This window comes from Trichoplusia ni, chromosome 16, assembly GCF_003590095.1.
Source record: "Trichoplusia ni isolate ovarian cell line Hi5 chromosome 16, tn1, whole genome shotgun sequence".
NCBI classification, from domain to species: domain Eukaryota; kingdom Metazoa; phylum Arthropoda; class Insecta; order Lepidoptera; family Noctuidae; genus Trichoplusia; species Trichoplusia ni.
In genome coordinates, this window is record NC_039493.1 from 2,338,195 (window position 1) to 2,352,519 (window position 14,325).

Consider the following 14,325-nt stretch of genomic DNA (forward strand, 5'->3'; position numbering starts at 1 on the left):
CCTACTTTGTAAATAGGTAATATGTAGTACAAAGTAGGTCCAATGTTGTAGGAATCCCGTTCTGGGCCGGCCTTATAACACGCAATAAAACCAATCTCGTGTGTCAATGGACGCGGTTCTGAAGCCAAACATTGTAAAAAATGTATATTGTATTGTTGCTCATTGATAGGGCATAAAGTTTAAGCGATGGGCGGGTTTGATGCCAGGAGTTTCTATAAAACTATTCACAACACAAAAAAATAAGAAAATTGTGGAAAAACATAGGGATGAAAATCTACATTTTCTTTGTGTTGCTCACATAAAATTATAGCTAAAGTAACTTTGTTAGATATCATTTATAGATTCCTGACAAACTTAGGCATAAAGCATTGAATATTATAATTCAACTGACATGAATTGGAATTTGTGGTTTTCCTAGTTGCCTTTTAGTAACGAGGTGATAAAGAAAAAGAATCAGTTCCATAATTATTAGATCGTATCTTGTACCACGGTACGCCTTCGACAGCCGGCGTGCAACAACCCGCACACATAGTAGCGGGCGTCCACACATTGTGGCCGACTTACTGTTTATTACAGACTAAGTTTCAACGGATATCGGCTCACCTGCGCAGTGACCACTATGTTGCTAATGCTTTGTTTTTACTTTATATCCATTATGCCCCGTTTTTACTAGTAAATAAAGGTGACCTTTCGTAATTATTTACGAGCATTCCTCTAGCGAGATGGTGTTTTCTGAATTCATGTTGTGCTCGTGACTATAACTTTTATAGGCTGTGTAAGTGTGAATTTATTTGTACGTGCATCCGTTATTAGCACTTATGATGCAGATATAATTATAACGTAGTCAAAATTTACGACTACTCATATTAAAAATGAATTCACATTTATTCCATTTTCAAATTACATGGCAGTTTTTATGGTCGTAGCATTGCAGACTAGTAATGGTTATCCATCTTCACGGTAACCATAGACAGAAACCGATATTATCGTAACCGAACTTTTTTATCAAAGAAAAACCACCGGCCGGTTATTCACCCTATACTTTGTATAATAATATACTTTTTAACAATCATAAAGCTGTATACTCACTTTGTAAGTTCGTTACAATCTGTTATGGGACACTAAACTAAAATGTATGCTTGCAGATTATCCGGCGAATTCGTGTGATTTCCGCTTCGCATACATTGTGGGTAAACTCTAAGGGGTTCTGAGTTCTTGGTAAAGTCCTAAAAAACATAGTAGAAAGGTTAAAGTTATTATGTCGACGAAGCGGTGCCAGCCCCGCAGTGATTGTAACTGAGTCGCTTGAAAGTGAGCATTTTGTTGCGAGGAGTGAGGTTAATTTAATAGAATATGCTCCACATTATGAACAATTTAGGTCTGCTTATATTTTGAACATCTTTACTTCATTTGATTTTATTTCGGTCTTTGTAATTAGCTGGTACAAATCGAAAATAATCCCCCTACATAAAATCTAGTATGAAACCTGGTTATAAACTATCTGTGCACCAAGTATCGTCTAAATCCGTTCAGTGGTTTTGCGTGAAAGAGTAACAAACATCCCTACATACAAACATTCACGATTATAATATAAGTAGAATGTCTCAAATAGTAATTGTTTCTCAAAACCCCAAACGAAGACTGAAATAATAGCTCGTGTTTACGAGTGCATCGTCACGTACCGGTTCAATTCACTATGAAACACTTGAAGGCTGACTTATATCTAGATGTTCAGCGCGCCAACACAAAAGTGAGTCATTACCACTAAATATGTACATCAACTAATTGAAAACAATAAACTATATTCCATTGACTCCTGTATTGTGTACAATTTTGTGAGTTTGTATGTCACTGTTGTCATCCGTAATTGGGAACTGACTGCCTACCACCATTTGGCTGGCCTGTTGGTCGGTTGGATGGTGGATTAAATCTTTGTGTGATGAGTAAGATCATGTGCTGTGTCTGCGTATAATTTATCAGTTTTTTAATAAATGCGGACAACATCACATACATTGTTCTGAACCCAAAGTAAGTTGCTAAAGCACTTGTGTTATGGAATTCAGATACAACGAAGGTACCACAAACACTCAGACCTGAGACAATTTAGAAATGTGAATTTTGTCCAGTGGTTGTCCAGAACTTAATAATAAAAGCTTTGCTTAATTTGAGACTAGATTATTATTATTGTGAGGATACACGGTGTAGAGCACGTGTCTCTTATAGAACAACCACTACGGTAACCGTCTTACTTTAGGTCGCAGTAGTAGATGCTGGGTAGACATCTACCAATCCAAGTATATGAAACTTTCGTGCCAATAAGGTAAGCCCTGATTATTCTGCTTCTTGTTTTTTCATAGTGAATGTAATTAGTGTTCAAACTTCCTAGTTTTAAACGAGGTTTTTATTCGATATTAATTAATAAATATGAATGATTTAATGAATATAACTCAGTCCTTACAACACACTTCAAGGAACAAAGTTGTCAGAATTGACAGATATTGCTTATAAATCTTATGAAGTCCAGAATTAACAAAAGAAGGAAAACAAATTACGGTTTTTTTGTTCATTTCGCCACAAATCCTTGGTAAATGCTACTATCTTATAAATTTATGAATGATATTTCGAAACCCCCGCGACACAAGGATTAAGTTCCTTACTGATTGGAAAAGGTTTAAAAAACAGGCCATTAACTTAAACTTTATTACTGCTATTAATTATAATTGCGCACATAGACATAACAAAACACCATTCGCAACACCTCTATCTCGGATCTGTTGGAAGAGATTTCTTCAGAAATGATCAGAACCCTTGTACATCATTTTGTAATATTTTTTTACTATTTCACGTGTAGGCTCATCAATAATTAAATAAATACATTGTTCACAACATCTTCTTCTAATATATAAAATTCCCGTGTCACGATGTTAGTTACCGTACTCCTCCGAAACGGATTAACCGATTTTTACCAAATTTTATATGCGTATTCAGTAGGTCTGAGAATCGAACAACCTCTATTTTTCATACCCCTAAGTGTTAAGGGTTGCTCACACTAAAAAAAATATTTTATTTTTTGGACGAAATTGTTTTTTTTTTATTTTTTTATAATAAGGCATTAAAAACACATACAACTAGAAAAAAAAATCGGCAAAACAACGTTTGCTGGGTCAGCTAGTTATACTATAAAACGTATACACAAACAGTCCACAATTCGTCATGAAATCATGATTACATCAATGGAACGTCGACTTTGACCCTAGGAAACTGGCACAAGCAAGTCTATCACGCATATATGTTTATACACAATGCACTATTTATACCAAGCCCATTGATTCGAATAAGTTAGGTACCTATTGTCAGTAAATAGGCTAAAGGTACGACAGTAGGCGAGATTGTGTAACTAGGTGAAATTTGGGGTCTAGTGTGTATGTTTGGTAATTAGGTACTATAGTCCGATTTTTAATTCGAGGCAGTAAAATGACATTTCTAGTGTGGCAGGTTTTTAATTCCAAATAAATAGTGATGTGTTAGAATCGACTTATTACAATCAAAAGTTAGTCGAGCTTACATTTTTTTATTCAGAAATCAAATTAGCTCTGTATAAAAAAAAATATTTAAGACACTTAATCAAAAGACATGCACGGTGACTGTTTTTAAATGTAAAAAAAATAATAATTTTTATTTAAATTTATAAAATTAAAGCCAAATGCGGTGCTGGTATAAGATGAAGCACCTTACCATGCAAGAAAAGTCGAGCGCATCCAACTCCAAACTGGATGAATTCTGACATTATGCAGTGGTTTGATGAAAAACAAATTTAATATCAACTTACAATTATAAAAACTCAATTAATAGAAATAGTAAATTTTTGATACATAATAAAATAAACCATGACTAAATGTCATCGTCGTAGTAAGATTTCCAAACATCACTATTGTAGCGGGCCACCCTTTTTTGTATAAATGACAGTTGCAATTGTCATTTTACTGCCTCGAATTAAAAATCGGACTATAGGTTGCATTTTTTAAGCTGATAGAAATAAAGAGAAGGATTAAGAAAGATAATACCAAAAAGGTTTTTAGCCATGACGCAAGTTAATTTATCCTAATGACTGTTTATATGCAGTGCAGACATGGTTTACAGGTAACAATTCAATAAATTCTACTATTTGTACTGTGCTTGGACTAAACATACTAATAAGTTATCACAAATATTAACACTGGTAAAAATCCCCGCCTTTAAATATATCATATAAGATATCAAAGATGTTCAAGTTATCTTCCAAGCCGGTTGCCATGACAACACTCATAAGAAATCTATTTCACGCACATTAGCGCTCTTACTAAGTTCCTTTGAACTGCGTCAGTATAATGGCGTATCCTGGTTAGTATACTAATCCCGTGGATAATGGACTGCTAAAACTGCACAATACAAGTAACATAATATGCAGACTCTTAATATCAGTATGCAGTGGCAGAAACTTGGTTACAAGTGCAACGATGGGCATGACTGGCGGTGGCTTATATCATAAGAAAAGACGGACTAGATAATTCTAGGTTAAGGAAGGATTATTTTAAACGTTTTGACCTAGAGATGACGATTATAGCCTCTGTTAAAACACAAGTCAAAAGCAAATTGCGTTCACTGCTCTGATTGGGTGACATAGCAACATTAGTTTTTCAACAAACCTGTATTCATTTCAAAAGATCTCCTTCGATTATTCTTAGCCATATTCTTAAAGACAACCCGATCTTACACCTTCCATAAGGACGGAAAATCAATTCATATTAAACGAAGACCTTCCAATTGACCGCGAATCTCACTAATTTCAATCAATTGACAGTCAGACGCGGCTTCCTCGTAATTGGATATCAAATCATGTGTGTCATGTGACCGGGGCTCGAGCCAAGCCGTAATGCCCAATGGTAGGTATGCCTGGAGCCGCTCGGTCAGTTATGTAAATGATGCTGGGTATTAAGATGTCCTTGCCGGCACCAGCTAAGCCCAGAAATATCCAACGCTTCGTGAAAGAGAAAATTGAAACGTTTATCAGATAATCCGAAATGGCAATCCCCAATTTGAGATTTGGAACTTGCAGATTTTTAAAGAATAATATGTGTCAGTTGTATGCTTGATGTCCTCACGAAGTTTATTAAGATATTTTTATTATCACAATATACAGAACAAAAAATTGACAAGCGAGTAGAGAAAATATCTCCATTCTTTCTAAGCAATAGAATAGTATAAATTCAAATTCTGCTATTGACAAAATGACAACCTAAACTACATTGTACAATGTAATCATACGGATCTGACACATGTCCAGACCAGAGGTCCAGAGAACACCCTACTGAGACCTATTTCACGTATTTATATAAACAAAAGCTTTTGCAAATGGCAGGGGCTGACAGCGCGATTCCGGGCTACCAACGTGGATAATGACGTCACGTAAATATAAACGGTTTGTGACGTCAGAGCGCTTCGTGCTCGCTGACGTCGGGGCGTGGGCAGCTCCTTACAGGGATGTGCCCTTTAAGATATATAGGGTAGATACAGACTTGTGCTATAAATAGAATATGAGGATTTCAAAGTGAAAGTCCCGAATGTTAATGATTGAAGTTCAATAAAGCGGATAACATTAAACTTGGTTTGGATACCTAACTAATTAACTACCTCATGTTACAACGAGGTGGCCATACCACTGGGACCTTCAGCTCATCATTAAGGTCTCGCGAGGTAAATAATCATAAGCTGTCAGTTAGGTGCGAAGCTAGTCGTACAATCACGATGAATACGCGTGAATAAAACGTAGTATTTAAGTATGACTCTTTCATAAAAAAACATTTTGGCATAGATCGAGTATGAACCCTGCAAGTCCTTCTGTCCATTGTAAAACCATATTTTACAATTAGTTTTTGTCAAAGTTGTTCGGTAAATCTGGCACAAAGTTTCAGTTTGTTTGAGCATACAAAAATGAAACCGCAAAGCCGCATTGTTGGCCCGAAGCCGTTCCGCAAAATGTGGAACTAACAAACAAAAAGTACTGTTCGTTGTTTGTTAAAAGGCTTGGGCACGACCCTTGTGGCGTACAGGGTGTTTTAAATGTTTCATATTTAATATACGTACTAACTTATTTACCCGTCATCTAAAAAGAAAATAATTTGCATAACCATTGATGATTTACAGTCGCAGCTTGGTTTAAACAATGGATCATGGGATCTAGATAGTTTACTATCTCAATGCATTGAATATTCATTGTCTATTCTAGTTGTTCTTCCTTATTGCTACATTACTATTTATATATATAGGTTTTCCGTAGAAAGAAAAATCTCTACAGATGGTTTATGATTCAACGCAACTGTGAAAACAACACAATTTTACGCAAGACCTTTCTTATTATTTCTCTATTTATACGCAAGAAGTTTAATAAATCAATATAAAATATTACTTTGTACATATAACGTCGCTGTTTGCAAATTAAGTAACAGGAAAATGCTAAATATAGCTCGAACAATATAGACTACAATCCACGTTACAAATTTAACCATTTTTTGTAATATTTAGCGTAAAATTAACAACTTAATTAAACAGGCATTATCGTAAAACGAGGTACTACATAAAAAGTTTCAATAAACTGTCTGGCAACCATGAAATAGCTGGCAGCGTTTAATATTGCCATAAAAACACGTAATAAGTTTACTGGCAACTTTTATTGTACCGCCTACGTTAATGTTGTATATTCGCAAATAAAAACTTTTTGCTGCTCTATTAAGATCTTGAGATCTGAGAAGATGTTTCGCAGTTTTTATTTTATGTTCTTTGATATTTCAATATTTATGTAGCTTACAGTAAATGAAATTACTTTCTTGATAAATTTGGAGATCTTTCTTGATCATTATTATTTAATAATCCGTATGCTACCGTTATCTTTACAATATATTGAATAGATTTACATTCAATAAAACAAAATATGATATGTAAACGAAGACTCAATTTTAATTCTTTCAATTACAAAAAAGAACGTGCATTAGGCACATAAGACAAAAGCATAGCTGTATAAATACATATAAAGATAAATGGTTCCTGTGAACGCTGAACTGAAGAAGGGAGTGGCTTGACTTGACAAATGATCTGATGGTGGAAAAAACCAGCACCGCTTAAGACTGACCTATTTTACTGTTAACTTCTACTAACTGTTTTACTTCTTACCGTGACACCGAAGAGAACCGGGTGTTTTGGCGCAACTTAGGGAGGCCTATGACCAGCAGAGGTCAAGCCTATAAATCTGTTTAGCCCGTTCGAGTGATTTCCAAAAAAATATAAAATACCTACATATTTAAACATAATCAATTCATCTGGACAGCTCATCAAATAGACCATAATTTACCTCAATATAATAAACCTATGAGTAGAAGAGCAATCAATAATATACCTGACTATCGACGTCGAAAGCACCTAAACCACGTCAACAATACAAAGTGATGTTTATAAATAAACAAGTGCTATCAGTTATGATTAGCGACATAATTGTGTACATAAATAATTCGCGCAGATAATACCTGTACGCTCACGTGTTAGATTATGTGATGCGATTACGCTCAAATATTATAACAATTACATTTGACGTCAAACGTAATAAGAGACTGATAATGTAATCTGGTGATTGTCATTTGCTGACGAGTTTGTTATTTTTAAATGCTAAGCGACTTTCTGGTGCATTGTGAATAGTTACGCAAAGATGACGCACGGTTCTGGTTGTCAATGAGAAAATGACGTGGGTACTCATAAGGATTCTTCTGCCAAAACAAAAACAAAAAAGAAAATTATTTTCCACTGTTCAAATTGTAATTGTAACAACAACCCTACTACACGCTTTTACAAATGCATCTTACGATATAAATTATATCATAGTTGCACATTTCTGAACTACGTCTTCAACAGCTAGTATTTTAAATTGTATAAAATGAATAAGGAAAATGCAATAATACTTATGTTAAGATAATGTGTAGTGAAATGAATCCAACAATCTGCACCACAAGGCAGATCTCGTCCGATACGCCGAGTATTAATAGTTTAGCACTAAATAAAGATGTTTAGCCCCAAGGCCGGGCGAAGCGGACCAATTGCACGCCAAGTTTCTACGTAGCGTTTGATTTATTTCAGTAATCTTTCAATTAACAGGGATTAGTCCCTGTGTTCACAACAGTGCATAAAGGAGAGTTGTATGTGGGGGCTATTTTAGAAGCTAATTGTGTATTTACGTGCTATGTGTATCTATGAGTTTAGGTTTGCAAACGTTGTGATGTTTACGCTGTGTTAGCATATACATATACCATGTTATTCTTAAGTTGGCACAGTTACAGTAAACACTATAATTTCAAACAATTGATTTTCAGTCGTTGGCCAAGGCAAAAACCGGTCATATGCGAGGACTCGCGACACTGAGACCTTCTTACAAATAGACTAAACGAACATTTTGGGCCCAACATATTAAAGAAACAATGCTGAAATGTGATCTGTATTTAATGTAAAACTGACAAACACCATCTGTGAAAATGTAAACCGTCTTACTATCTCGGTTCATGAGACACAGCCTTGTGACAGGCGGACAGAAAGCGGTGCCTCAATAATACGGTTCCTTTATGACCTCTTGGAAATGAAACACTACAAAAATGTAGGGCAATATTTTAAGTTTATAAACGTTATGAGAAATAAGATAGAAATTGTAATTAAAAACTATTCAAAGCATGTACAGTATAATATATGATTAAATAAACTTATAAATCCGTGGGAAAGATACTGGGTTTAACTTTCATCTTCGGTGTATCAATAACACAACGTGTGAATGTTTCTTTACAATATCTGTTTTATTATCACAGAGAATCTCTTTATTTTCATTACTAGTAAATTAATACTTAGCTACCTCTTTGCATACAAGTAACTTCAATACATTGATTTACATCTCACATAAAAACTTAATTAAAATACGCCTTAAGAAATAAATTCGCATCGGTTCTTAATTTGAACCTCTTAAAACGCAAGTCTTCCAAAAAGGTTTTTAAAGCGATCAAAATCACTTTACCAGTGTTCACTTAAGCGTAATAGAAGAATTAACACAGGCTTGCCTTAGTGGAGGGGCTAGTATTGATCCGAGACCTGCGTGTTTGGGTATTTACGTTAGGCAGGGGCTTTAACCGCTAACCTCACCCTAGACCTAGACGTTACCTTGAATCATATTTATAGAGCATGTTAATTAACTCCTGAGGCGATAGTGTTAATTGAAAGAGAAAGAAAGAAATTACTCAAATTACAAACAAAGGAACGAAATTTCTTTTCAATAACTTTATTTTTATAGTTGCTTCCACACTAAGGTATTTATCATAAGAATCCTTATAACGTAAAGGATTTTACAAAAAATAAAGTGCAAACACCAACTAAATGTGTTTCCGGATGTTTCGGTTGTGGAACCAGTTTTAGCTAGCAAGTTATTAATCAAAGTCTAGACTCCAACTAACGATGACTTGCATAGCTGGCATGCATCAAGAGAACAATACACTTTTCTTTTGCATTGTTTTGTAGCAAAAAGCAAAATAATAGGTGTTTAAAAATATTTTGCAGTCGTACACTTTATTGCTAGAAGTTTACTTGACACTCAAGACCTGTCGACCTGTTCCAAATTTTAACTCTACATTTGATTGAACAAAATACAGTCAGTCCTAAAAAAAACATAAATATTAGCCTTGTAACCTCCGTACGAAGAAGCAATATGAAACAGTTCAACGCCTAAATGAGGTTGCATTGCATGCTAATGTTGCACTGCATAAGACCATTCGAATGTATATTGATAAGCTATGGTGCAGGCAGCGACCTCGACACGGCCGCCCACGGCACCCGCACTACCGACCACGATAACAATTACTGCACCAACTATGGATGAAGTATTTTCACATTATAAGCTACCAGATACCTCTTTTGTATGAGAATTTAGACATTGGTACATAAAAAATCCAATCGGCGAGTAAAACATACAAGTAAAATGGATATACCGGATATGGAATACAAATAATTAAGATTTTTTTTGCAATGAAAGCTTAAACATATCGTCAACATTTCTATCATTCCTAAATAGGTATTCAATAAACAAAGGCAGACAAAACAGTTAAAAGCAATTTCCAATTCACAATCCGCCATTCATCTCTTAAATTCCATTGTAGAGGTAAACACAACTTTTCCGAGAGTGTTAGGTTTCGTGAGGAACAATGTAATATAAAAATTGCTTGATATTGGCAGGACGCGGGAAGCTCAACAATGGCCAGACAAAGAGTGCCAATAACCGTTAGCACTTGAACCTTACAAGGTCGAGTCATCGGGGATACTGCACTTGCTGAGTGAGTGAAGTTGTCTGGTGGGAAATTGGATTAGGTTTAAGGTTTCTTTTGTGAATAAGTTTGGAAAGATTACATTAAACTGAAGTTTTATAAATCCAGAAGGAAATCACTAACGAAGTCTTTTAACTTTGACCATTTGTAGAATGAAAGGCTCTTCTCTGAAACAGAGAAAGCCCTTTTTGTCCTTGAAAGTTTTGTACACACATCAATTATGTTAAACTTCCAGCATCTTATGTAACATAACAGACTAGGAAATTCTGTAAACAACGACATTACTAAACCTCTATGAAGGACGAACGCTCCCAGACAATTTTCGTCGTTCCCTTGAGGACGAAGGACGTTCAAATAGATAGGAATAATCAAAACTACTTATACCAAGATTCTAGATAATATTATAAATATTAAATGAGGGTCAAGCACTTAATACACATACTATCATTGGTGTAAGCATTATTGGAGTGAATTGAGCGACCGTGCATATTGGAAAACCGGAATAATGACCAGTCATGGTCATTCGGATCGGACATTCGAAATTGGACACATTAATTTATTTTATTTCATTCAAAACATACTTAATTCTAGAAAATGCATGGGTGAGGCAAAATTTAATTATGGTTTAAATAAAAGTTTAAGGTTTACATGAGGACAAGCTTGCAATGAGTACGTGGATTTCGATTTCAAGTCCACTTGGGAGCAGCATAATGCGTAATTCATTATTTTCTAAGAGTTAAGAATTGTGAATTATTTTTTATTACTGTTTCTTAAAACAGAGATTGTCTAGAGCACAAATGATTTATATAGCAAGCGAGTATTGACACCGGATGCGTTACAGACTCGACCTTGACCCGGCAGCCTGCACAGCGCAACTCGGTCGTTCGCCGCAACTTGACGCAGTACAACAAATAACAAGACAAACGCAAACCAGTATCAGTCAAGACTAAATGATAAAATGTTAAGCAGGTTTTAATTAGATTGTATTAATAATGTTACTCAAATAAAGAGTCTTAAAACAACTAGGAATATTCAGAAAGGCTTAAAACTTTCTTAGATGCAACATAAACTTCACGTATCAATTACCATTGAATCTATACTCTAAGCACCTAAGTATCAATACAGTGAACGCAAACTCATCAATCAGTGAGCGAGCATCACCGGCGCGACCTTGACCCAGCCTGCTTGCACAATGCAAGTCGGTCAATCGCCGCCACGACAACATACTAATAAAACCTGTCTACTATCACAAGTAGATGAGCAAGTTATAAGGTCACTCAATTTTATCACAGATAACGGGAACTGGGTCAGATGTAGCGACCTTGACCAGTTTCTGAGCCGAACGAGCGAATTTGGATTACAATTTACACGGTTATAGCTATGCCCGGGAAATATTGGCCAGGGAGATGCCCTTGAAAAAATACGCTATAGGCACCGCAAAATTTATAAAAGATCTGATAGTCTGCGTCATGCAAAAGAGTTTGTTGGAACTTAATGCTATGGAAAAGCAGGTCATTAGACAACATAGCATTAATTCAATTAGATTTAGTATTCATGGTGCTTTGGCCAAATGCCAGACCGAGGAAGTCGACTTCGTCCAGAAATCGTCAAGAGATCTCCATCCATTGTAATTTGAAGGTGTGATAACAATCTCGAAGCCTGTCCCCGGGTGACGTTACACCGCCAGTGTAAGCAACTGCCGTGTAAGCAATGATAATATTTTGTATTGACAGTGTTGAGAAATGCAAACGGGATGATTATAGCATACGTTGATTACGACACAGATTGCGATGAGCGTCAATGTAGTACAAATAACGGTGTAGTGATATATATGTGTGTCGGCTTCTTATACATTCTTACAAAGTAGATATACGCCATAAGTTATACAAGTATATAAAGTCACGTCAGGAATACTGCATTAAGAAAATGAATAAGTGGAATGATTAGAATACTACACTTCTGGTTTTTCATGATTGTCTTTTAATATCTTCTTATAACATTTGCTTTCCAGATAATTCGAGAAGAATATGTTGATTGTGAACGACACAATTTTTGACGGCGAAGTTAAAATCTTCATAAGAGTCAATATGACGTGAGAAGTTACTGTGACCAGTGTTCGTATACATACCCTAACCATTTAATATCGTACAATCAAGTGAAAGTGGAGAAAGTGACTCAAGAGGATGGGCATCGAGTATCTAATAACATGCCAAACACAGTGATTATGGAAAATTCCCGATGGCGATCATTTGGGAAGCCGGCGGAGTATTCTAATCTCTACTAGCACTAAATAGTGCAGAAATCATGACGAAACACATCATGTTATCCTTAGGTAACAGTATAAAGAATGCAAATTATGGCCGGCAAAATCATGCAAATTAGCATTTGTTTTGAATGCTTTCGATAAGATTACAATAAGTATGTTATCAGGAAAACGGTTTATCGCAGAGGGGTGTGTTTACAGAGAATGTTATGGAAAAAATTGGCTACACCAATCTTGGTGAACGTAATGAGAATTAAATCTGTTTATTAATTTGGGTCTTTCGAAAACCACAAACTGGTTATTGTACAAGAACAAGAATGCGAATGAGTTTCTTCAATTATCGATATGGGCTGATCGAAGGAAAGCGCCTACGCCGTAGGTAAATTCCTATTTAATGGTATTTATTTTATAAAACGACGCAGTAAACTTACACAATGCTACATAAAACGCGACACTGGCGAAAAATAACAAACATAATGTTAAAATAAATCCAATATATTTCGCAAGTAAAGGCAATTTATTGCGACCTTTATCAAAACCGTAAACATTTAATCGTGATATGAATTGTGTAAAAAGCTACGGGTTTCTCATTAATAAGAAGTTACAGTTAGATCCGGAAGGTAAAATAACGTTTTCTTTGTCACATCATCATTTTAATTAAGCAATTAAAAAATGTCGAAGAAATGAGGGACTTAGGCACAGCCCTCAGGAAATCAAACTAGTTAATAATTAAAAAAAAATGTTATAGCCACAGAGTAATGAAGACAGCAAAACAGACACGACCTAGACTTGTAGGGTCGGTCCCCTACCTACACGAGTTTCCCTCAGATCTATTTATAAGTTGAATCTAGTTGACTATAAATTGACATGGCCAGGTAATCACGAAGATTGGTGGTGATAACGATATATACAACCTTGATCAGAAAGCGCCTTCTCCAGTCTGAATACCATTTTACGTTCTTTATTTTCACTTCGTAGTTGGAGATGTAGTGCTAATGACTTCTACCCACGCCAAGGACTTGCCAGTTCTTCAGCTATTATAAAGATCTGGATTCCGGATCGCGCTATGATTACATTACAGTCATGCACATCGGCATTCGAAGAAGCCTTCTCTTAAATATATCTTTTAAGGAATATTTCTGTCTTCTCTGCATTTCTTTACTTAATCTTTGGGAGGTACAGCATCTATGTTATTTGATCGTGAAGGAATCTCGGCGCCAAAGCCGTGACGTCACAGCAATGAAGACTGCTATAAGCTATTACTTTTGCATGAAAATGATATGCGCATAGAAACGCGATCACGTTGATAAGGTAATGAGTATGAAGACTATTAAGTACACTTACGTTAATTACTTTGGTTTGGAAGTAAATCTGTTTTGATTAAGTGCTTCAAGCGTTGATGACCGTGGTGTAATTATAATTTATGAGCATGCAGTATTTATTTCATTCCAAGTAGTTGTATTTTCCATCCTAATGGTTTCTTTTTTATTTACGCAGTCTCCACTGCGAAACACAGGCCGTTATGAAGTATTACTCGTTACAGTATAAAAATACAGGAAGGTTTTTCCAGGCGATGTTTGATGGAAAACACCTACTGGTATAAGTAGTAGATAATAAAAGTACAATCTCACTATCTCTTATCAGTGATTGATGACATCACTAGATAAGGCTTTAAAAATACGCATA

General features: G+C 35.5%; 1 protein-coding gene across 1 annotated transcript in view; it reads right to left on the reverse strand.

Annotated features, from left to right (window-relative positions):
- Positions 1-14,325, reverse strand: part of LOC113501988 (amyloid protein-binding protein 2) — a 47,992-nt gene that overhangs the window by 9,636 nt on the left and 24,031 nt on the right. The gene's annotated exons all lie outside the window — the stretch shown is intronic.